The sequence below is a fragment of the Episyrphus balteatus genome, chromosome 2 (assembly GCF_945859705.1).
Source record: "Episyrphus balteatus chromosome 2, idEpiBalt1.1, whole genome shotgun sequence".
Lineage (NCBI taxonomy): Eukaryota > Metazoa > Arthropoda > Insecta > Diptera > Syrphidae > Episyrphus > Episyrphus balteatus.
In genome coordinates this window covers 80,733,897-80,760,313 of record NC_079135.1, presented here as the reverse complement: position 1 = coordinate 80,760,313, position 26,417 = coordinate 80,733,897, and the positions used below count along the sequence as shown (strand labels likewise).

General features: G+C 29.5%; 1 protein-coding gene across 8 annotated transcripts in view; it reads left to right on the top strand.

Annotated features, from left to right (window-relative positions):
- LOC129910450 (inhibitory POU protein) overlaps positions 1-26,417 on the top strand; it is a 55,884-nt gene that overhangs the window by 419 nt on the left and 29,048 nt on the right. The window contains exon 1 of one of the 8 annotated variants that reach the window (XM_055987847.1): positions 3,210-3,577. The exons of the other annotated variants lie outside the window; for them this stretch is intronic. The gene's annotated coding sequence lies outside the window, so the exon portion shown is untranslated. Of the gene's footprint in view, positions 1-3,209; positions 3,578-26,417 lie in introns of those variants that run through there. 8 annotated transcript variants of the gene reach the window in all.

Sequence of the window (26,417 nt, the reverse complement as noted above, 5' to 3'; positions counted from 1 at the left end):
CAAGATTTATAGGTCCAAAACGTCAGCACTTTTTCGAATTTTTTTTTTAAATTTGTGAGTTGGATTGCAGAAAAGGTTCAATATTTTTGTTTTTAACTTAAATATCAGAAAAAGGGCTGCATCTTGCATTTTCCATCAGCTCTTAGAATACAATGTCTAATCAAAATAATTAAAAAAGAGTCTAGTTAAGATTTGTAAATTCAAAATTACCCATCAGTGATACATATTTTACTACCTATCATTAAAAATAAATATTTGAGAAGGTTTTTATATGAAAGATTCGTTAGGTTTTTCAAAATTAACATTGTAGGTTTTGGAAAAGAAATCAAATCAAACCGACGCGTCGCGACGCACGGTTTTCTTCGAAGATGGCCGTCGCTTTTCAAAACAAAGTTAAGGTTAACAGTGGAAATTGAGAAACTATTGTCTTTCCCCGAAAATTCAAAAAGTTGTAGAAGAATGTTGTAAGTAATACTCGAAAAAGGTGGAATTAGTAGCTTTTTTGTTTGGTAATTCTGAGAACTGTCCAATCCGGAACACGGATCGAATACACTTAAAAACTTTTTAGATTCTGAAGTTTTTGTGTCATTGTATTTGTGTTAGAAAAACTTTAAACAATTACACTTTCTTAATTATCGGTTACCGATTTATTTAATGGTAGGATAAGCAGCTCATAATATGTTCAGAATATGTTAAGGCTTATAAGCTGTAGAATTAGCTGTATTAGGCAGATGACCTCTAGTATGCTTATGAATGTACCGACGCGACGGCGCGGCGGCGGCGACACAGGAATTATGCCACGTCTCTTGGCGTGTTATATAAACAGATATGCATGTTCATTTAGAACTGTATATTTTTATCTGAAGTTAAACTTAAGGTCGAACAAGTTTAATTGCCAGCTTCCAGTCGCGAGAGATAGTTGATATCAACTTGTGTGGCCTATACCTACAACTTTCTAACGGAAATTTTTTTAAATATCCCTACAAACAATTTTGCTTCTATAAAGCTCTATAGAAGCAACGGTAGCATCTATAAAGCTTTATAGAAGCAAAATTGTTAGTTGGGATGTGTATATGTACAAAATGTTAATTTATATGAACGGAAAATCAAATAGTATATTTTGCGTTGAATTCGTTTAAAAAAAGAATATTTTTGACATGTACAAACAATCGTCGTGCCAATATTGGCCCAACTCGTGATTGTGCATTTGTGCAACGCAGAAAGTCTGTTGTGTGCGGGGACTAAGAGTCTCCCATCACTTCAAAATCTAGACAAACAGTCTACCGACTTTTCTTAAACGATTTGCTAGTCCATAAACGAATTATGTTAAAAGCAACCATAAAATGGGTGTTTTTTAAAGAATTAGTTAATTGAACTAGGTAACCCCCGCACACTACAAACTTTCTATCGGTCGACAGTTTAGTCGGTCTCTTAATCAGTATTAAAATGTATGAAAGTGCGCACACTACAATACGCAGAAAAATGATCGTTTAACAACAACGTAAAACTCGTGTAAAATTAACAGAGAAGATTGTTAATATAGCACCTGCAAACTAACCCCGGTTAAAATTACACAAGTCTACTCGGTTATTCAAAATTGTTAATCTTACCCACTTTCTCGGTTAAATTTTACTGAAATCAAATTTTAACCGAGTTTCTTTATCAATATAAACAAGGTGATCGGTTAAAATAACCTTCTAAAATGGTAATTTTAAACAATTTAACTTAACCGAGGCGACTACGTTCATTTTAGCAACGATAACTTCTTAGTTTTTAACCAAGACTGCGTTATTTTTAACACATTTTTTTAACCCACCGAAATAAACTTATCGGTAGGTCCATTATTTTTCTGCGTGAACGATTAAGTATCGGCCAATCAAAAAGTTTGTTTGATCGAAAAAAAGTTTGTTTTTCTTCACAATTGCCTTCAAAGTTCAGACTAAAATACCTGGCCGACTATTTAGTCGGCCGCCTGTGCGAACAGTAAGAGCCCAACCCGACTAAAGTATCGGCTGATAGAAAGTCTGTAGTGTGCGGGGGCTCTTAATTTCATAACATAAACTTTTTCAAACTTTTTTCAAAAAAAAAAAAAAAAAAAAAAAATAAAATGCACGACTGGGTTGCACGAACTTGCTCTTAGGGTTGAAATTGCTAACATTTTTAGGACTTTTTATAAATAGAAATTTAGTAAATGTAATTTTTGTAGCATCTGAAATTGAATTGCCCTCCAAAACAAGTATGCAATTTCATTTGTTTTACTAAGATGTATTTTTAGAAAAAAAATTTCAAAATCGTTAGATCCTTTTCTTTTTAAACTAATTTTTTGTAAATGATTTCTTGGAAAAAAAATTTAAAATAAAATTGGTATGCCATTTTGAAGAAATCACTTATCAACATCTAAAACTAAGATCGTTGGAGCCATTTTCGAGCAAATTTCACTTTACTAAAATCGATATATGACAGGTACCGTTGTTTTTGGTCCAAAAAAATTTAATTCCAAAAACCCCTCTGGAGAGTCGCCAAAAAACGCTGCATACCAAATTTGATGTTAATCGGTCCATCCGTTTAGGCTGTAGCTTCGTATACAGACAGACAGACAGACGGACTTCCGGGACCCACTTTTTTGGCATTCTCTACCATCGGAATGTCATGGAAAAATTTTATCTCAATTTTTTTTTTTGTACGAATGCATAACTTGGTATAAATAGTACCTACATGTATGCTGTATGGCAAGTAAAAAATTGGTAGGTATTTCAATAAAAATAAAATATTAATCGACATATCAAAATGTTTCATTAAAATTTATTTATCCGTTTTCAAAAAAAAAAAAAAAAAAACAATGATTCGAAAATTAAAACCGTTTTTGTACCAAAATTTACATTGTCGCTTAGGAGAAAGTCAAACATCAACATTAAAACGGTTCTTTTTTTTTGTTTCAAAAGTACGACCACGAACTTATTGTACCATGTTTTCACTACAGCCCAAATGAGATAATTACGCAAATTATCTCATTTCGAATGTCAAATTCTATAGAAAAAAAAATTGAATTTGTAATCTGAACTGACCTAATTTGCGAAATTATCTCATTTGGAATGTATAGTGAAAAATGCTATTCTGACTTGAAAAAGTTCAGGTCAACAAAACTATATTTACTATTGGCTCAAGGGCTTTTCTATTCTAAGCTTGATAACCCTTGAAAACAATTTCAGTCACAATTTATTGTGTTGTCATAATCGAAAATTTTCTATTCAGTTTTGTTGTTTATGTGAAAAATTTGAACCAATATCTGTTTAAAATAATGAAGTTTATTAGGCCATCATACAAGGCTTATACCAACTGCAATATCTTCTCATTGATTTATATTCCCTTTTAATGATATATTTAAGCATCCAGTTTTGACAGATGTTACTGCTGAAGGAACTTTCTCGATGGTAACATATCGATAAGTTATAACTTATAAAGTTTCAAAGGCCAAGTAAATGTTGTAACTGAAGAAGACGAAAGAACTACAAATTACAAGAAAAAAAAATCTTACCTTCGCCCTAAGAAGAAGCTAGAGAAGACATTGTATAACAGGGTACGTTTTTTTTTAAATTTGTAGTTATAAGGTCTGTAGAAAATATCAAAGTTCATGGAAAGGAACCTGAAGTTCTTATTATAAATAGTCTAAGAGCCAGGAGCAGATTTCTTGCGTGAGAGGTAACCGATTCATATGAATGTCAGAGGTAGCGTGGGTAATGGTGATGACGAATACCTTAGTCTGCCTGCATTTATTTGGGCCGTTGTCGAGAAAAAGCGCATCAAAAGTACCATTTTTCTGAAAATCGATTTAGTGAGGGTAACCACTTAAAATTTATTGATAACCAACGCCACATACTCACTGATAACAAATATACCAATGGCAGACATTTTAAGTGCGGCCAAAGCCCCGGCAGACTGTCCCGAAAATGCGTTTTTTTTGGCGTTTTTAGACTTTGGGGTAACCACCTAAAATTAATCGCATCCTATAGCGGTGGACTCCCTGATAACAAAAATACCCATGGCAGACATTTTGAGTGTGGCCAAACCCCCGGCAGACGGTTTTGAAAATGCAGTTTTTCTGAAAATTGATTTATTTAGGGTAACCACTTGAAATTAGTCGCATCCTGTAGCGGTGGACTCCCTGATAACAAAAACACCCATGGCAGACATTTTGAGTGTGGCCAAACCCCCGGCAGACGGTTTTGAAAATGCAGTTTTTCTGAAAATTGATTTATTTAGGGTAACCACTTGAAATTAGTCGCATCCTGTAGCGGTGGACTCCCTGATAACAAAAACACCCATGGCAGACATTTTGAGTGTGGCCAAACCCCCGGCAGACGGTTTTGAAAATGCAGTTTTTCTGAAAATTGATTTATTTAGGGTAACCACTTGAAATTAGTCGCATCCTGTAGCGGTGGACTCCCTGATAACAAAAATACCCATGGCAGACATTTTGAGTGTGGCCAAACCCTCGGCAGACGGTTTTGAAAATGCAGTTTTTCTGAAAATTTATTTATTTTACTTTTTCACATAACTCGCGTATTATTGGACCTAGCAGAAAAAATTTTATAGCAATCTTAAAGATAATTGAATTTCCTACAGAATATGTTAAATAAGTTTTTTCGATTAAACCTTCGGTTTAAGAGTTAGGGTGGTTTTTTTTGAAGCAAGTCAAAGGGTGATTTTGTTATTTTCGTCATATCTCTTTTATTTGAGCTTTTTTAAAAATTAATTTGAAGTAAAAGTTGTAGATCTTTTTATTACCTTCATTTATTACATTAACGGTTTTTCGATTTGACAGACCGTTTTCGATCTGTAGGAAAAAAACTTCAAAAAGTTTGCAATTTTTTATATAGCTTTTTCCTATATAAAAAATTGCAATCTTTTTGCCCCTCTTCGCCTAAAACTATACAATTTTTTTCTTGCCTGAGTGCAACCTACACGCCTAGGTTTTTTGTTACATCTATTGCAAATTACCCTGTACTATGTAGAACCTTTTTCCTATATAAAAATTTGCAAACTTTTTGAAGTTTGAGAAAAATTGAGAAATTAACTGAAACATTTTTCTTTTGAGAAATTTACGTTAAAAACCTTCAGATGAGATTTGTTGTCTCTCATCTCTGAGATGAATAAAAATGGATGAGAAGTTAATCCATGCATTGTTCTTCTAAAAAAAAAAAAACAACATTTAAAGCTCCAAAGCTTCGTTTTCAAACAACTGATACAAATCCAAAAATATGTTTGTTGAAAATGTTGCTAAATGTTATAGGTACTAATGTCTGCATAAATGCTTCTTTTCGAGAATTTTTGTTAAAATCGGTTGAGTCCCTTGCGAGAAAGTCTGAAATAAGAAAAAAAGAAAACGGTTCTATGACCGTCGCCTAAAATAAGTTTAATTTAATTTACTCAATAGAGTGGGTAAAAGGCACTTGGTGGAAATTCATTTTAATAAAATAAAAGAAAAACACTTGTCTTTTTCATAAAAAGACAAGTGTTTTTCTCTCTTTTATTTTATTTTGTTGATTTAATTTTATCATTCATTTTTAAAGTAATGCAAAAAAATAATCAAACTGGTGCTTAAAATAACGAAAATACCTTTTGAAATAAGCTTAACTTTCAAATAAAGAATGCCGTCAGATTTCTTGTACAACAAAGAATTTTTGGAATTTGTTTTTTGAAAATTGTAGGATCCTTTAGAAAAACTTTTAGGTACTATACAAAAATTAATACAAATTTTTCAAAAAAATAATCCTGATAAAAAAAAAACAAAGTTTTTAATCAATTCGTTTTGAAAAAACTGATTTTTAAAAAAAGATCCAAAATTTATATTTTTGAAATTTTTGTTCTTATTTATTAAATTAAAAAATCAGAAATCAAGAAAACGGTATTTCATTAATCAAAAAAATGTAGTTAGGAATTCTGCATTTCAAAATTCTTCTTAGGGCCAATTTTTCAATAGTCAGTTAAACAGTCAGTTAGTACTTATTCCTAAGGATAGAGAAAAAATCAATTTTTCAACAGGCAGATATAGCTTATTCCTAAGAATAAATCTATCTGCTTCTTTCAGAGACGAATAAAATTATTCAAAGGAATAATCTCAATAAAAATATTGTGTCAGTTGTCAAAGCTGTTTTGAAAGAATTTTGAAAAAAATACAGTGGAAAACAAGAAAACAAAAACAATCATGAATAAAAATGACGTATAATTTTAAATATTTTTGAATTTGACAATTTTTTTTTGTTATTCTGTAGAATAAATTATTCTTGATTGAAAAATTCAATGTTTTTATCTGATTGTTTATGAGGCTAATAACTTTATTCGTCGAACAGTTAACTGACTGTTTATTAGAAGATTGAAAAATTGGCTCTTAATAAAATAATATAATTTTGTATTTAAAAATTCTGTACTTTTAAATGCTGTAGTTTAGCCCAGTCATTTTAGTCATTTTTAAGCCCAATCTGCTGAATATTTTTTGTTGTTTCACTGATATGCAGGTAACTAAGAATAGTTGCAGTCCTAAGTGTGCTTGAGGTGTGTTTACTTTAACTTCTTATTTTAATAAATAACCTGCAACGTCTGTCAGATTATAACAAAAATAAGACCAGACGGCCCTTAAGTCCACTTTAGGGTTTCAATTTTGTTGATGAAAAAATTCAAGAAAATACGAATTATTACCTTAGTCTGTGAGTGGTAACTCGGCCTCAAAATTGAACTTAAAAAGTGGTAGAATGTTCATCAGTAACATGAACATACAAGGTTGTTTGTATGGGTTATTGCATGAACAGCTCATACAATTAGACAAAAATTTGTATCTAAATTATTCAAAAATAAATCAATTCCTTCAGTTATGAGGCGTTTGGATTACAAACATTTTATTCAGAATACTCTTAAAATAAAAATTGATTAAATAAATATGTACCATAACTTTCATAGATATGCCAAAAGATAATTCTAATAATATTTTAGTTTAAAGTTGTATGTCGTATGAGTAATTTTTTTTTTAATATGAAGGTAAAATACTATAGGCCTGATGATTTGCACTGACATCGCGACGGCTGCTGCAGTTAGAGTGGCCGTCGCGTCCCGTCTGGACGCCGCCGACGGGTTGTAAAACTTTAAATCAAATGTGTGACTAATATTTGAATTATTTATGCATGTATCCTTATAAATTTGAGATAATTTTTGATGCATGATCAAAATATGTAGAATAAAAAAAAATTAATTAACTGAATTTGATTTTCAGATTTACATAATGAATGTCTTTATATTAAATAAGCAAACTCAGTTGAAAAGTACTATTTTACAGGAGGTCAGATTGTAGTATGAAAAACAATAAATTTGCCGCAAAAAATTCTATATTATAATCTAGGGAGACAGTAAATAAATGCCCATACATAATTGCATACACAAATTTCATTGCGGTTGCTTGCAGATCTATGCGTTTGTGCTACAAATTATCTATGCATGTGGAGTTCAACAAAGTTGTCCTTGTGACAAAAAAAAAGCAAAGCAAAGCAAAAAAAAAAAAAGAAAAACAAGAAAATCAATGCGCACCTTCATCCTACATCTACACTTATTAAATTTTTAAGCAACCATAAATATTTTAACACCTAAAGTTTTTTCGTCACGCAATTTTAAATCGGTTAGACACCTGTTTATGTATGTACATTGGGAATGACTACTGTTTTTTTTATGTTTGGGCTTTTGATAATTGTGGGATGGTATAGTTTTAATATTTTTTTTGCATGTATGCATATATAAAACAGTGAAAAATAAAAATGAACGCGAAAGTGATCATTAAATTCAACCTGATTAAGTTTGGATTAATTAATTTTTTTGATTCAATGGCAGAAATTATTCCTAGATAACTTGTAATAATGTTAAATTTAATTACAGATATTTATATTGAGGTGAATTAAGATGAAATCTAACCAAAATTTGTATGTGCTGTGCTTATGGTGTTTAAAAGAGGTCCTTATCAAGTAACTGCTTGGTATCGAGAATGTCTTGAACTGCTGATAATATGTATGATAAAAATACAGTGTTAGACACGTAACGCTTAATTCTTATAAAGTAAAAAACTCATTCTAGGAAAATTATTTCACTTTTTTTTCCGTTTTTTGATTGCCCCTCTCTGATGCGTTTCATTGAAAAAGAACTTAACTAAGCACATATTGATAATGTGTAAATAAAAGTAATCTCATTCTTCGGAGCCTATTAAGACAGATTAAGAGGAGATACAGAACGTTACATATTGATTTTTAATAAGTTCCTATTTGTAAATTTCTAAAAAAAACTGTAAACAGCACAACAAATAATGAGAATTAAATGACCATTTGCTGATTTTAATAACGATATCATGGAGAAAGAAAACATGCCAAAAACAAATGAAATCTAATTTAAATTAAGAGGATACCTTTAGGTTTTTTTTTTGTGCTAAAAAGACAGCCGTCTTAAACGGACAAATCTTCTTAATTTGATGATAGAGAATGCAAAAAAAGTGGATCCCACAGGTCCGTCTGCATGTCTGTAGCGATTCTTGGGACTCTCCAAAATAATCTTTTGGACCAAAAATAACGATACTTGATCTGATATACCGATAGGTACAAAAAAAAAAAAAAAAATAGAAAAAATAGTTTAAAAAAAAAAATTAAATCAAATCTGAAATCAAATTGCCCTCCAAAACAAGTATGCAGTTTTGATTGATATATCTTTGATGCCGGGTAGGTACAAAGGGGTTAAGTAAAAAAAATCGATTTTCGGATTTTTATTGGACTTCAGTCAGTTTTTTTTTCTCTTTCGTTTGGTCCTATTGCCATAGCTCTAGCGTATCTCCTTCTGTTAGAAATGATTCGGTACAAAAAGTCCTTTACAATAAAATTGAGAACAAATAAACAAAAAACTCAATTTTATTGGCTCTTTGCGACAAATCAACTCAGAAATAACAACAAATCATGCTTTGTTTTTGCATTCATTTTTAATTTTTAAATAAAAAAATTGATCCTAAAGCGTTAAGTCAAGAGGAAGAAAATAAACGAAAAGCGATTTTTCTACTGTATTATATTATTTCAAAAAGAATTTTCACATTTGGTAATTAATCACATTAATATTTCCAACTTTCTTTTATAAATTAAACCTTGTTATCAATGTAAACAAAGATTTTTCTTGACTTAACACCTTTGGACCAAGTTTATTTTTGAAGACTTAATGGCTCTAAAGCAGGCATGTCAAACTTGTGGCCCGCAGGCCGCATGCGGCCCACAACGAATAACTTTGCGGCCCAGTCCACATTTTTATTAATTTTGAGTTTTAGATTATAACTTAGATTTTATGTTCACAGCTTTCGACACACATGCACATCCTTTTTTTCCTAATCAACAAATAAATATGGGACAAAACCAAAAAAAGTAACAAATTTTATAAGATCTCGTGGGTTAAATCAGGGTAAGTTATGTGATTTCTTAAAGGAAACTAGGAAGCGAATATTCTGAGTTAACCTAGCAACGATTCACTGGCTTGGGAATTTTTTAGTTTTTATTGATAGGTAAAAGTCTTCAAACCAGCATGTGTTGCTATCTGAAATGGTTGCAGAGTTTATAATTCATGATACCTACCTAGATGTAGCAAAAAATGTATCATAGTTAAACTCAAAACTGCGAGAAAAATTCATAATATAACGAATCTGTGAACAAATGCAACATTCAAATGTAAATGTGCATTCAAATGCAACCTAGCTCTTTTGGAACATTAGAAGATAAACTAGGATTTGACGAATCAAAAATGCTACGCAAAAAATCTCAACTGTTCCATAAACATAGAGTTAATGCCGAATCATGTAAAAATGGAGAAAAGCGATTTCTAATTTGACTCCGAAGTATGTTCCAAATTCGTTGAAATGCCCGATTTTATAAGTTTTTTTGTGCACTTGAAAACTGCCATATAAAATTTCACAGTAGGTACCTGTCGAAGCGAGCAGTTATTTCAGTCATTAAGAGGAAGGAGTTACCTATAAAATCCTGAATAATTAACTTTGGTCTGAGAAAAAAATGGTAAATGAAAAAAATTGTTTCATCATTGTTGCTGTTTTTTTTTTTTACAAAATTGTTTAACATATAAAAATTGTAGCTTAACATGTTCTGCGGCCCACAAAAATTATTATCTCGCTGTTTTGGCCCCTTGTAGCCATTGAGTTTGACATGCCTGCTCTAAAGTGTTAAGTCAACAGAATTTTTTTTTTAAAACGGTCATTTTCTGGTCAACAGCATATGGATATTAAAAAAGATCTAATAAATGATGTTTCTGCATCATTACTTTTTAAAAATAATAATATTCAGATTTACAAACAAAAATTGAAACTTTAATTCCATTTTCCTCAAAACTACATTTTCTGACTTAACACCTTTGTACCTGGCGCCAAAGATATTAAGTTGCATTTTTAGAAAAAAAATTTTCAAAATCGTTAGAGCCGTTTTTTAAAAAACTAATTTTTTATAAATAATTTTTTGGAAAAAAGTTTTCAAATAAAATTGGTATGCCATTTTGTAGAAATCACTAATCAACATCTAAAAACAAAATTTCAAAAAAATTCAATGTTCCGTTTTCGAAAATTTGATTTTTCAAAAAAAAATTTTCAAATTTTTTTTTAAAATCCAAAAATTATTTTTTATGAAATTTTGTTTTTGGCTTATATTAAAATTATATAAATGCTTCTTCACAAAAAGTTTCGTTAAAATCGAATAAGCACTTTCGGAGATAATCGGATTTGAAAAAAAAAAAAAACGGTTCTATGGCAAGTACCGTTAATAATGATTTCCAATTTTTTTTATTAGAAGATAGACCTTGTCTTAAAACTTACATTTGAATTTTTTAAACAAAATCGTTGGAGCCGTTTTTGAGCAATTTCAATTTTACTAAAATCGGTATATGAAAAGTACCATTATTTTTGGTCCAAAAAAATTATTTCTAAAAACCCCTCTATAGAGTCGCTAAATAATGCTACATACCAAGTTTGACATCAATCGGTCCATCCGTTTAGGCTGTAGCTTCTTATACAGACAGACAGACTGACAGACAGACAGACGGACTTCCGGGACCCACTTTTTTGGCATTCTCTACCATCGTAATGTCATGGAAAAATGTTATCTCAACTTTTTTTTTTGTACGAATGCATAACTTGATATATTGTACCTATATCGCAAGTAAAAATCAGAAGTTAGTTTTTGTTAATGCCTATCTTTTAATGATAAAAAAATTATTTCGAAAATATAGCATAGAAGTTTTTTTTTTTTTCAGAATTTCTCCCAAACGCCAAATTCAATTTTTTATTGAAAATAAAAAATTTGAAGAAATAATTATTGGATTTAAAAAAAAAAATTTATTTTTATTTTTGGAAAAATAAATTTTAGAAAACAAGAAATAGATTTTTTTTATTAATTTTGGTTGTCGTTTACCTACGCTAGTTTAAAAGTGGTTTGTTGGCAAAACAAAACTATACTGTAGGTTTTCGGTTGATTTGATACAGCTTCCGTTTTTGAAATATTACCGTAAGAAAATGCAAACAATGTTATCTTGATTACTTTGGATGTTATTCTTTTATGTAAGGAAATTGTTTAAACACAAATCGACGTTTTTTATGAAAAATGTTTTCCTTCTTTCAAGACCTGTTTAAAAAAATCTTTCCGATTTCTTCTTTATGTAAGTTAGAGATTATAACGTTTTTATCTCCTTTACGATATGTTAAGCCAAACAAACTAATTTTATATTAAGATATCTTGGGTTTATGTGTTGGAAATTTATAAAAATAAAACATGTTTATAAATATTCTTAAAAATCGAAATAATTTCATTGTTTAATTTTTATGTAAAAATCGTTGAAGGTGAATCTTTAAAGTATCTTTCCTAGTTCGTATAAGCAAAGCGAATATAATTCCAAATTCAGGACAGTGTTTGAAATTATTTCCAACAGTTAAATGATTATGGGAAAAATTTAAAATTCTTGAACCATATTATCTGATATATATTTTAGACCTCGATGTATTACGGTCAAACAAGCATAACCTATTAAACTAATTTCTTAATCAAATTTTCTTAACTAGATTCTATACAACCACTCCATTTCTCATAAATAATTCTAAGCAATCAAAGCAATTATATAAAACGATTTAACTCTCAATTCTATATATTTATTTTAATGTAAACCTACTACAAAAAAAAGTGATGGAACCTTTTTAAAAATCGGAGCTTTTGTAATTAATCTCATTTAATTTGCCTAAACAGAATACAACAAGGGTGCATAATGAAATATGTACTGATATATGAGGTCTGGTCACTTGTTGATGACAATGATCATCATTTAAAATAAAGAACTTAAAAGTAAGAACCTTCATTTATTTGTAAACATCATAGGCATAGTCACTATTTAGCGAGGTTGGTTTTTCGTTATATAATGAAAATGGATGAAGGAAATAAATGGTTTCAGAATATTTTACACAAAATTCCACTAAAAAGGTAATTAATCAAAAGGAAACATTGTTTGTAGTCTTTCAGTTGGAGAAAGTGCCAAGTGATTTCCATACAAAAAAAAAAAAGAGGGCCGCATGTCAGACGAGTTTTTGTTAGATAGAAAGTGTAAAATTACATATTTTATAACGCCGACCGATGCTGTCATAGGTGAAATTATATACCATTAGTTTGTTTTCAAGTTCTAATGGTTTCCTCGGAAAAGAATACAACTGTTATTCCAAATTTCTTTATATACAAAAGATTGGAGGATTTCAAAAATCAAAAATTTGGCTTGTAACTTTTTTAATATTCGGAATATCGAAAAAGTGTTCTTAACACAAATGACGTGAAATTGAATTTTCTAAAAAAAAAATGTAGTTCTTTTTTTTTTACTTATTTGGCTTGTAACTTTTTTAATATTCGGAATATCGAAAAAGTGTTCTTAACACAAATGACGTGAAATTGAATTTTCTACGTTTTTTTACTACACACTTTTACCTAGGATAAATAGAAGTCGAGATGTTTAATAAAAACTAAAATCCAAGATGGCGGGCAAAAGGTAGTGCGAAAAATCAGGGTTATGATATTCAGGCAATTCTCTATCGAATGAGCTAAAAATATTTGGGGGTGGTACAAACTTTCTTTTTACCCCGGATCCACTTTGATACATATTTACTAAAAGTAAACAGTACAATGTCCTTTTTTTCTGCTTTTTATAACATATTTTAAAAAAATTAGCAATCCAATGGCATACAAAAATTAAAAAAAAATTAAAAGATGCTTACATATACAATTTTATAACTTTTTTCACAATTGGCCATTCAAGGAGCATTCCATGAAAAATAGTAACTTTTTATAATTACGAAAAAGATTTATAAATGGGATTTATTGCAATGAAAACTTTCTTTAGAGGCAGAAAACTCTTTATCAAGAGTTAACAAGTGCTTGCGAACTTAACTCCTAAATCGATATTCACCTAGGACCTAGCCAAACTTTTCATCAAGTTTTAAGTAAAAATAAACGCTTAAACGTGGTGGACTCAGGGTTCGCAGGTTTTCAAAATAAAACACCAAAACGTTTATTTTTCCCCTTTTTCGTAAAAAAAATCCCCTTTTTTCCAGAAAAAAAAAATGCAAGTATTTATTTTTAAAAATTTTTTTTACTTAAATCTTTTTTAAAACATATTAATTTTGTATTTAATTTATTCATAAAAATAAAAACTTTATAATAGACATAAGTAAATTAAAAAAATTAACAAAAATGAAGCTCAAAATACATACATATTTCATTTTCAAACTAAAAACAGTCAAAATAAAATTTATGAAGTATGGAACTACTTCATAAATTTTATTTTGAGGGTAAATCTTAATATCATTGCTAGTTTAATAAAAAATGAATATTATTTTCTATATTTAGTGTATTTTTGTAAATCATAGAGTATTTATGCCGATAAAGGTAGACTTTTTTAACAACGATGTCTTAAAAATGTTTAAGTATTTTTTTTTACTTTTATTTTTTTTACTGTCGCGGCTGCTGGCGGAAAATTACGTTTGATATACCCAAAAAAGTACAGATTCCCTTAATGAAATATTTTGAGGAGTGAATTAAAAAATGGAAGCATCCTAGTTTTTAGTAGAGCTGTCAAATTAAAAAAACGGCAAAAATGGTGATTTTCCCCTCAACCAGGGAACCCTGGGTGGACTTAATGTCGCATACGTTACGCAACATATGTATCTAATTTATGGTAACTATATTTGTTAAATTGCGACTTGTGGACGCTTCATTACATACAAGGGATAATATAAAATTATTTCTAAATGTTCAAATCGATCTTAAAACTGTTACGGCACTTAAAATCTATTTTAAACACCAAAAAACATTCAAAAATTTCTTATACGTTACAATGGCTCCTCAAGCATATAGATTAAGAACTCATTTTCCCTATTTTTTCAGAGTTTCTTTTTTGCCTGATTCATCTGCCTCAAAAAAAAAATGTAAACTTCTTTAACATTGTTAATTGAATTTTATCAACTTTAATACTAGCTTGTATTTTTGTTAAGGTATACTTTCGCCTCTAGACGTGAAGATACTGTTTACAAACAAAAAAATGGGTTCTCTTGGGAACTACCCAAAAGTGCTTTTTTCTATCTAAATTTATTGAAGGGACATAGCCTGATTCCACCCTCGCTAAAAGTATTTAAGCATCTTAATGACAAAACAAAAACAGGAAGGAAAAGTTGTATACACTTGCTGGTTAGAAATTATTTTGTTTCCTCATTTTACCTTTGAAAAGAAGTAAATTTAACATTCTGTATCCGGGAATAGTTTTTTTTTTTTTTTAGAAAAATAGGTACTTGGGCTTTTTTAATGTTTTTGTTTTCTATTTCCTAAAAAAAGAATAATTAAGCCTATTGTTTTATGCCAATTTGGTTATTCTTTTCTTTATTTTAAGTGCTTGTCGGGTGGTGATTTTTTTGTTCCTTCTTTTTTTTCAACCCTTTTGGGCAAGCATATTTCTATGAATGTATATATTTTGATTTATTCAACACAATATTTATACAATAGAAATAGATTTTGTTGCAGCAATACAATAGATATTTTGGACAAAAGGTCCTTTATTTTTATTTTGCTGCACTTTACTATTCAACAAAAATGTATAGAGAAGAGAATAGTTTTTTTGCTGAACTTGGCAAAAAAATATTTTACTCCTCGATATATACAGTAACGTGTATGCACATAAATCCTCCCTTACACATGCACACATTATTCACACAGGCATACAACACTGGAATACAACATTGAATTGTTTAAATTTATTTTGTCAATTCTAAGGACATGCTCAATTCAGGAAAAATAAAAATATCCATCGGATACATAAAAAAAAACCAACGATGTTTCTAGTATCAGCTATTATACTTATATGGCTGCTGTTGTATATGTATGTAGTTGTGTATGTATATACATATAATTGGAAAGACCTCTGTATTTGTATGGATATTATGTATGCAAACATGTATGTATGCATGTGTGTGGTGGGTTTTATGTTGACAGGTTGTTGGTATGCCATGCCACCCATAGTAACAATATAGTAGGAAATTTTATGCTCTTCCCTTGCCTTGTTGTACTGCTGCTCCTGCTACATGAGACATGGACGAATATGTTCATGTATGCAAAAACTGAAACTGCTGGTTCCATATCTATAAAGGTGGAAGACAAGAGTCGCATACAAAAACGATGAAAACATGACACTGGGAAGAAGAATAAGAGCAAGGAGTTTTTATTTTTTTTGTTTGTATATACATATAAAACTAGATATAGAGACTTTTCCTTTTATTATTTGGCAATAAAAAGGATAATTTTTCTTTTTATTTTCTTGTGGATCGTTTGTGGTTTTCATGGTAGATACCTACCAACAACAACAAAAAAAATATCTAGATACTATACGTATTCTTTAATGGGAATATATATTTTGACAAAAGCAATTGGGGAGTTTATTTTATTGCAAACATTCTTTTTTTTTATAACTTTCTTTTCTTCTCTGTATTTTTTTTTGTTGTATTTTTTACTTTTTTGTTTAGGTATTTTTTTTAGCTTTAAAGATTGGTAGACGAAAATTTCGAGAAGAAGAAGAATAAGTTAGTTTGAAGAATTTGTGTAGCCAGTCGTAAAGTGAAATATTTTTTATAAAAGTTTCTAGGTGCAAATACCTCACAATGACGACTAATAAACTTTTTAATTTGCGATATAAGTAAATATTATAATTCAGAGATAAAAATCAAACATGACAGTTCTGTCTATCTGTGTTCTTTTTTTTAAACTTTTTTTCCTAAAAAGTAGAAATCGCCGCCTAAAAAAGCCTCACTGACTTTTCTTGACGTTAAGTTTCTCATTCAAAGTCCTTATTTCCGTTGCTTGTAGTTGCTTTTTTTATTAGAGTTTTTAAGCTTAAGTGGCTTAGGTTCCGGCATATTTGCATCGTCTTTAATTCTTTTATCACGAGATGGCTTAGGTTGTCTATAAATGGAGCACTAAAAGCTTGATTTCTTGATGTTTACACTCATAAATGAAATGAATGAGAAATTAAATTGGTTGCTACGTTATAGTTGACTCGCTACAGAGGAGGAGATTTTAAATTTTTTAAAGAAATTTGATCTTAGTTCTTTGCCCTATAAAACCATTTGAAATATCAGAAAATTCTCAAAAAAAATTATCCTTTCCCGTTTAAATAATAAAAAAAAAAAATATTCCACATACGCCCCAGTGACTGTCTTTTTAAAAAATATATTAATCACTGAGTAAACTTTTAAATGAGTTGAGAACTTTATTTTTTAGTCAAAATTTTACAACTGTCCGTGTCCATTCAAAATTATAAATAGGTATATGTATAATACAGTCAAATAAGGTTAAAAAAGGGGTAGATCTCGGAATGAATGCTAATAGAAATTTTTTTTGCTCAATACCTTTGTTTTGGCATTCTATAACATATCTCAAAAGTCTAGAAAAATCTCATGTCCGCATTTAAATGGAAAAAATTCCAAAATTCCCCCCTTTTCTCAAAAAATACCATTTTTTTTCATAGATATGAATGTTTTTTTCATTGCATTGTTTTGATTCTTAATGATAATGGATATGAAAACCTCCATGCAAAATTTGGTTGTTCTACCATAACTTTTAAGGGGTTTTCGGTAGTAAGTTTGCAACTTTTATAATAATATGGGTTGACAGATGAAAGACAGATATAACTTTTTTTAGAGACGTCAGATTTCCTTGATTTTAGATTCAGCATTAAAAAATACCTCGAAATCATGTATCATATGTGCATATAATACCATTGTCTTTTATTGCTTATTTCAAAAATCTAAATTTCGCGGTTTAAGCCTTAAATCGTGACTTGCGAACATGAGATTTTTCTATACTTTTGACGTATGTTATAGAATGCCAAAACGAAGGTATTGAGCAAAAAAATTTCTATTAGCATTCGTTCCGAGGTTGAACCCTTATTTGACTGGATTAATATATTGCTTAAAGATCTTGTAGAGCAATCCTTTTTGAACAATGAACGACGGCAATCTTTGGATATCATAATTTTTATATTAACATAGAAATATTTTAAAGTAAAAAAAAAAAGATTTTAAGATTAACCGCTAAACTTATTGTATACACTTTGTTGTCTATGGAAAAATAAAATCACTTAGTTTTCAATTACTAAAGCTCAATAACTATGTTTTTGTCTTGCAAGTGATTATTACAAGTTAAATTAAGAGCTTTTCTGTTCTATACCAAGAATTTGTGCAAATATATATAGTTAACGATACAAGAAAAACCACTGCACCAATCCTTTCTTAAACCACTAGAAGCTATATTATTAAACTCCAAACAGATTATTAAAGAAACTAATAAGAACTTTAATCCTTGTTGCAAAGACTAATAAGAATAAATTTTATGTTCTTGGTGTAGAGACTCCGTCATTAGTGGTTTGAAAAGTTTTAAATAATTGTGGGAAAATAAACAGTTGGATAAATTGATTTTATTTTCAAGTTTTTTTTTTTCTGTGAAGCTTCTTTAAGTATTTCGATGTGTATAGTGTATGTATAATACCTGTGAAAACACATGGTATAGGTTATAATATGTCTTTGTTTAGATGTCATTTACTGTGTGCATTTATCTTACATCTTTTCCTTCACATAAAATCTACTAAGACAGGCCCTATTAAATCTTCATTCGAAACTGAACACTTTCATAATCAAATAAGTTTTATTCTTGTTGAAAATTTACTAAAAAAAATATTACTTTTCACTTATTAATATAAAATTGAACCAATTAACACATCTTATGGCTGCAATATTATGTTTAACAATGATGTAATGTAATGAAACTTTAAAGTGCATCTAAACTATCTCGAAAAGTATGATCACATGTAAAAAAATGTGAGAAGAAATTCATGTATACTAATGTGTAGACGAAATATGAAAATTAAAAATAGATTCCACAAAATCAGCCAGGTATGGGTATTTTAACGTCTATTCTCAGAATATTACGGATCACTCTTTCTTTAAAGAAAATTCAGAGTTTGTTTATATTTTTTTTTTTTTTTTCTAAAAATTCTTTTTTGTACAAAAATCAGATTGGTAAAAACAAAAAAGGTTTTTTTTTATTTTATTTTTAAACTTTTATTTTTCTTTAAAAAAATTATAAATTAAAATTATTCTTTTATAATTTTTTTCATAAAAAATTACTGTTTTCTTAGCCATAAAAGCAAGTACGAATGAATAAGTTGTGCACTTAATTTAATTTCAACTGTTTCTTGCACAACTTTTTTTTATCTGAGTTATTATTCCCAGCTTATAAAGTTTATCGAATAATCTTGAAGGATTAACCTTTGGACATGAAAACAAAAAATATATTGGAAAATTATTCATCATCGTTCTCATTCATTTGCATACCAATAGGTTTCATATAAATTCAATTTTGGGAACTGAATGTCATTAAAACTAATAATATAATACTATTACCTTTTCTCGCAAGTACGTTCTGATATTAGCTGTGTTTTATTTTCCTCGTGATCTGGATCAGATCATCAATTTATTTGCGAAACAATAACAAAACAAAATCCTACTTTTGTTGTAAAGCTAATGAAAACAATGATCTGATCTGGATCACGAGGAAAATAAAACACATCTATTATCTTTGCACCTCAACTAATTTTTATTAAGATAGTACGTAGATCGAGCTAAGTTTTTTGTTTCCCACACGAAATTCTCTCAAAAATTTAGCACGACCAAAATTTGTTGAAGAATTTCAGCTGTACATTTTGTATCTGTTACAATTAAGTACACAAAAAAAAGGGAAGAAAAACGGAGAGAAAAAATGTCACCTACAATTTAGCTTGATCTGCGTAGGCTTAAGATTCATTTCTCGACCTTTCTGTGAGAAATCTTCCTAAACAACAATCCTCAAAATTCTTTTCTCTATTTGTACAACTTTATTGTACTAACTATGGTCAGTGTCAATTCAAACCAATTCTTCCTTTGATTTTAATACGGGTAAACCCGCCTTTAAAACCTCTCCTAATAATAGCTTTTTGTGTTAATTTTCGACCTTCTTTCTTTAATTTAATTTTTATTTTAATTTTAAGTTTTAACCATACGTTTTCGCTGTAAGTATTTTTAGAGCCCCCGCACACTACAAACTTTCAATCGGCCGACAGTTTAGTCGGCCTCTTAATCAGAAAGAAAATGTATGAGAGTGCGCACACTACAACGATTAAGTATGGGCCGATCAAAAAGTTTGTTTGATCGAAAAAAAAGTTTGTTTTGCTACACAATTGCCTTCAAACTAAAATATTTCCTAGCGACCAGACTGTTTAGTCGGCTGCCTGTGCGCACACTAGGAGCCCAACCCGACTAAACTATCGGCCGATAGAAAGTTTGTAGTGTGCGGGGGCTCTTAAAGTATCGGCCAAAGAAAATTTTTGCTTCTGCCGACATCTTAAAAATAAAAATTACAAAAAGAAATAAATATAAAAGTCCAAAACGAGAAGAAAACATTTTGTTAGTAGAGAGTACGAGTGCGAATTCCCCTCAAGCAAAAAGGACATATGTAAATACAGTAGTTGAAATAAATTTTAGATTGATAATATATTATGATAGTTTGCAACATAAATTATTACATAGTATTATTTTTACCGCAATACCTAAAATTTTTACATATATCGATTTATTTGAAAGAACGTATACATAATTGGTTTAATATTTGCCTAATGTATGAGTCTTATTACTCAATTGGTTACCCACTTAATTTCTGATTACCTACACATTTACTTTTAATTTGTATGTACTATTATCTGCAACAAACAATACAAAGCAAACAATACTCTCACGAACATTAGTTTCCGACATGCACTTCTCACACAAGGCAAAGCATAAATGATTGTTGGTTTAGTTATTTAAATTAAAAAGTAAACTTGTTAATTCTTATGACGAAGAGTTATATACATATAAAATATAATGTATCATCCCATCTAGAGTTTATGTTAAACAAAATGTTTGCACAAATTGTCAATTTAAATATGTTTTACTAAATGTGCAGTTTGCATGATTGATAATGGTATTCTAATTTATTGACTTTGAAATAATGGATATAGTTAAGTTATCATTTTGGTTAAAAATTTAATGTTGCCAACTCTGACAAACTTCAAGTTTACCATGTATAAATATTGCAGTGAAAGGAAGGGAAAGAGTGATAATATTATTATTTTTCGCAAACAAAAACCTTTATGCTTTGATTAAGATGAATGAATTAAGATTTCTCAAACAAAAGAGCTGAGTAGCGAACTTGATTTATTATTGAAAACTGATAGGTATGCCTTCTTTTTACATTTAGTGCTTATTATTTATTTCTAAACTAGCGGACCTGGCGAACGTTGTCCAGCCTCAGAGCAAATAATGAGGAAATTAGAATAATAAATATACAATAGTCGGAATAAGTATTTTGACAAAATGAACATTTCTCGATCTGATGAGAATAATCTATAACGGTTAATGTTAAAAGATCCAAGTAAACGGTCATTTATATGGGTATTATGCTTCGGCGTTGCCATTTTTGTGTTAGCAGTGCGAATTTCTGAGTGGAAAAAGTATTTTGACAAACGTTGTTTTTCAATGTTGGTAAGGTAAGGTAATGCATTTTACAGCATGTATCAAAATGTTGAACTTATTTTGGCTCCGATCGTAAAAAAGTGCAAAACTATTGATTACCAAATAAGAAAACACAAAAAAAACGTATGCTACCCAAAATTTGGTAAGAATGGGCAGTCAGAAGAAAAAATGCACTAAAAGAAAACAGGCCCATTCTGAGAATTTCACTTTAAATCCCAGATTGACCCATAAAAGACGTTGAAAATGCCATTCTGTCACCAAAAACTTCTTTACCGTGTGATAACAATGTTTTAAGCGAAGTCAGATTGTTTTGGTTTTGGTGTCATAAGGTCGAGCGTCCAAAAGTTCATGTGCCATAAGTTCAGAATTTTTTTTAAATGATGCTTTTGCTTGTTTTTAAACAAAATGCACATGATGGACGTGGTAAATTTGGGTTATTACAAAAAATGTTTTTTTTTGGTGGATGGGTATTTTATTTGGATGCATAAGATGCGAAATTCTTGTGTGCCTAGTGCGCAACAAAATGCATTAACAATGCAGTTTTTGTAAGTATCCTGTATCCTTCTCCTGGTGCTAACATACCTCTCCACCAATTTTCAACTAAATCGGTTCAGCCGTTCTTCAGTTATAAAAACACCTAAAATTTAATTAAAATCATTCCAAAAAATAATAATAACAATTTGTTTGGAGTATTCAAAATAGATTTTTGCCGAACCTTAGACCTACCTGATATGCACACAAAATTTCATAACAATCGTTCCTAAAAAAATTGTTGGCCCACCCTAATGGTTTTGTAGTTTAGGCAAATACACTTCGCGTCACTTGAATAGAAACAACATTTTTTCTTTAGAAAATAGCGATTGGCGCTTTGGTGAGGTAACTTAGTAGATTTTTGGTTTTGCATTTTCAAAGAGGAACTTTTAACAAACAATGTTGTAAAAACAAAAAACCCAAAACATAAACCGTATGGCTGCACAACATTAAAAAGCCTCAAAATGCAAAATAACAACATTTTAAGTTGTACTAAGATTACAAAAAAGTTAACTATTTTATAGTTGCATTCGAACTGAAAAGTAGTGAGATAAAGAGTGGTTTTTTAAAGGAAAACATACCAACTCAGATGGACCACGTTAATATTAGCCCTATTTCATTGGTTTGTAAAAGAATAACCTTTATCGCATCGCCAATAAAGGGCACTAAAATGTGTTATAGTAATACGCTTTGTTTTTATGATGTGCAATAGCAAAATTGAAGCTTTTCGCTTCAAAAACAGATGCTTACTTTTACAAAGAAATAATGGTAGAAGCTCTTGACAAGTTTAGGAACGTGGAAGAACAACCGTCTTAGAGATTGCACAAGGATTGTTCAAGAAAAAACAACGCAATAAAAACAAAACAGATGCATTCCGGATAAAAACGAAAGTTTATTTCACTTATTCAATCCTTAAATTGTAGAAAATGTCATTTTCTTAATTTGTAATAAGTTACCAAACACTTTTATCACTTTCTCCAATTAGGTCCACGATTGTGTACAGTAGAAGTGCATTTTCAATGTTAAATTCTATTTATGCATTTTCTGTGGTGCCTATTGGTAGCTCGTAGCCCATAATTGGTTATAATGTGCAAATAATGTCAAACCTTAATATTGCTTTACTATAATTAGTGTTTTCCATGATTTTTCATCATTTTTATCTAATTTAAGAGCTTGTTTCTATTCAAGTGACGCAAAAAAACACTGTTTTTTGTGAGGTAATGCGAAAAAACGCAACTAGAAGCCATACGGTTTATGTTTTGGGTTTTATGTTTTTACAACATTGTTTGTTAAAAGTTCCTCTTTGAAAATGCAAAACCAAAAATCTACTAAGTTACCTCACCAAAGCGCCAATCGCTATTTTCTAAAGAAAAAATGTTGTTTCTATTCAAGTGACGCGAAGTGTACATTTATAATTAATTTGCCCTTTTTTGTTCTATTTTTTTTTTTAATGATTTTTGCTTCCATTTATTGATTTATTAATCATTCGGAAATTAAAAAAAAATTATGTGAAGAATTTAATTTGATAATCTCATTATTTTCAAAATAAAAAACAAATTATTGGACCAATCTAACCATTGTGTGTGAAAAATAGATTTTGACCGAATCTTAGACCTACCTAATACTGATATGCACACAAAATTTAAAAGAATCGTTAAAAAAAAATATTTTTGTTGGACCACCCTAACTATTAAGGCTAGGAGTATGGTATGACCTTTTAAACCTTCCCTGGACTTCCACCAATAATTCAAGACCAAAATTAGGAAAATTTGTCAAGCCGTTCTCGAGTTTTAGCGAGACTAACGAACAGCATTTAATTTTTATGTATACAGGGTGTCCCACAGTCACCGCCCCAAACAAAAACCATGGATTCCTGAGGTCATTTTACGTCGAAAAACTTAAGAGGTAATTTTCTCGTTTTCGCCCCGTTTTCGAGTTACCACGGTTTTTATGATTTTTGTTCTCTTTTCCCTTATCTGTCTTTATCTTTGCCAAACTACGTTTGATTTGAAACATTTTTTTTACAACCAATCTAGAATTTAGTACAGTTTTAGTTTGTCACAAAACTTTTTTTCTGCGGACAACCGTTTCTCCACAATTTTGCATCAAACACAATTTTCTTTGTTTTTTAAGTTGTTTTTTACACTTTCATATCATTTAAGTCAAAAAAACACGTTTATGAGTATTAATTTTTTGTGCTTTTTATTAAAGCCCAGTTTATTTTCATAAAAAAAATAAGTTTTATTTCATAGTAAAGGCTACTGAAAGTAATTAAAAAAAAATAAACAAACTGAATGAATTAAAAAAAAAATAATTTTTAAATACAAAATTAATTTAAATGGATTAAAACTTTTTCTGAGCCTCATCTTTTTGTTAATTTCTTAACCACAATAGCTCAGGAAAAGTTTTTAATTCATTTAAATTAATTTTGTATTTAAAAATTATTTTTTTTTTAATTCACTCAGTTTGTTTATTTTTTTTAATTACTTTGAGTAGCCTTTTTTATGAAATAAAACTTATTTTTTGTATGAAAATAAACTGGGCTTTAATAAAAAGCACAAAAAATTAATACTCATTAACTTGTTTTTTTGACTAAAATGATATGAAAGTGTAAAAAACAACTTAAAAAACGAAGAAAATTGTGTTTGATGCAAAATTGTGGAGAAACGGTTGTCCGTAGAAAAAAAAGTTTTGAGACAAACTAAAACTGTAATAAATTCTTGATTGGTTGTAAAAAAATTATTTCGAATAAAACGTAATTGGGCACAGATAAGGCCAGTTAAAAGACAAGAGAGCAAAAATGATAAAAACCGTGGTAACTCGAAAACGGGACAAAAACGAGAAAATTACCTCTTAAGTTTTTAGACTTAAAATGACCTCAGGAATCCATGGTTTTTATTTGGGGCGGTGACTGTGGGACACCCTGTATATAGATTAATATTGCTTATAACATATTATTGCATAAACAAAATATTTAAGGCCACCTATCGTTGAAATATTTATTTTGAAATATTAATTTATTTTTTCATTGCGCAATGAGTTGAATTCGTTGGTTTATTGTGTAAATCAATGAAACTGTTTTTTTTTTTTTTTTTTATGAAGATTAAGAAAAGGTGTTCGTTGTGCGATGTACTCTTTGCCAATTTTTCAATAATGTTTCAAAAATAAACTTGCAACGTTACACAGCGCACGCCGCATCAGTATCTGCACTTTTCGAGGTGAAAGTTTTGAAGGAGTTTCTTGTTTGTAATCCACTTATATGTTTTGAAGCAACATTAACCCATTATCTCTACTACTGTATATATCTTGACAGTCCATTTTAAGCTCTTTTGACTTTAAGGACATCACGAATCTAAGAAGGTATATTCTGTTTACCATCTTCCAATCCACTTTTCATGTTGCCCCTTCGTGGATTACACTTCGTAACTCCATTATTCTTCTAGCTAGCCATCTAAAACTGTCAGTCACCATCAAAATGTCTCTTACCCTTTACTTTTTTTTTGTTCTATCAACTGAAGTTCTTCTTTTTTTTAGATATAAACGTAATTTAACCCTATATAGAATTTATATGTACTTACAAATCGTATAGATAGGTATATCTGGTTATCCTTTTTAGATTGAAGATTGACACTCGGACTTATAAAAGAGCAAAAGTAACATTATAGGATGAGCTTGTGCACGATTTGGTTGTCTGTTTTTTAATGTGTATAAATGGGGTGTTTTTAAAACTGATAAGGCTTTCAGCAAAAAAAAAAAAAAATAAAAACAAAAAAATAACTTAAATCTGTCCAAATAAAATTTTCGTTTGAAAAGAGATGACCGCCAAGTTAGAAGACAATCGATCGATAAACGACTTGGAAAAAATGTGCCCCTCTGTAAAAAGTTTGAAAATTTCGTATAATATGTTCATGCACAACTTTGATGTTTTTCCAAGTTTTTCACTGTAATATAAAAATAAAACTAGAGTAAACAGAAACATATATTCAATTTGCTGTGCTCTTTCTGAATCAACTAAAGATAATCTTATAATATTTTTATATGCGAGTTTCTTTGACTTTTATCATTAATTTGTTAAGCCAAGTCAAGTTAGTTATAAATAAATAAAAGAGGAACGACTATGGGTTGCATGTACTTATCAAAGTTTTTTTTGGAGGAAAAATAAAAGAATAATATTATAATGTTGATAAAATACATATCATAAGTTTGAATGGTTTTGACGTCCATACGAAATTTGATATTTGATTTTATGGTTAATAAAGATTTTTTAGAAAAAAAAGTTAAAGTCGTCAGACCTGTTTTTTTTGTTCCTTAAACCAATTTTTGAAAAACACATTTTTGGCAGAAAATATTAACCAACGCTGAAAAATAAAATTTCAAAAAGTGAGCTGGTAATTTTATCTAAGTCTTTTTTGAAAATATATACTCGATGATGTTTTTGAATTATAAGAAAATCGGCAATTTAAGATTTTTTAAAAATTCTCACCAGGTGTTCAATATTAAAAAAAAATAAGATGAAAAGACGGCCGTTGATAAATATTTTTGTTGAAAAAAAAAAACTTGAATTGCATTTTGTGTTCTTTGTTCTTTACACTTACCTACATACACAGACAAACACAAACATTTTTTTTTGAAAAAACCCAAAAGCGAATTTTTGTATTTTTTCTAAATTTTTGTTTTATGGGTAATATAACACTTCCTTATAAAACTG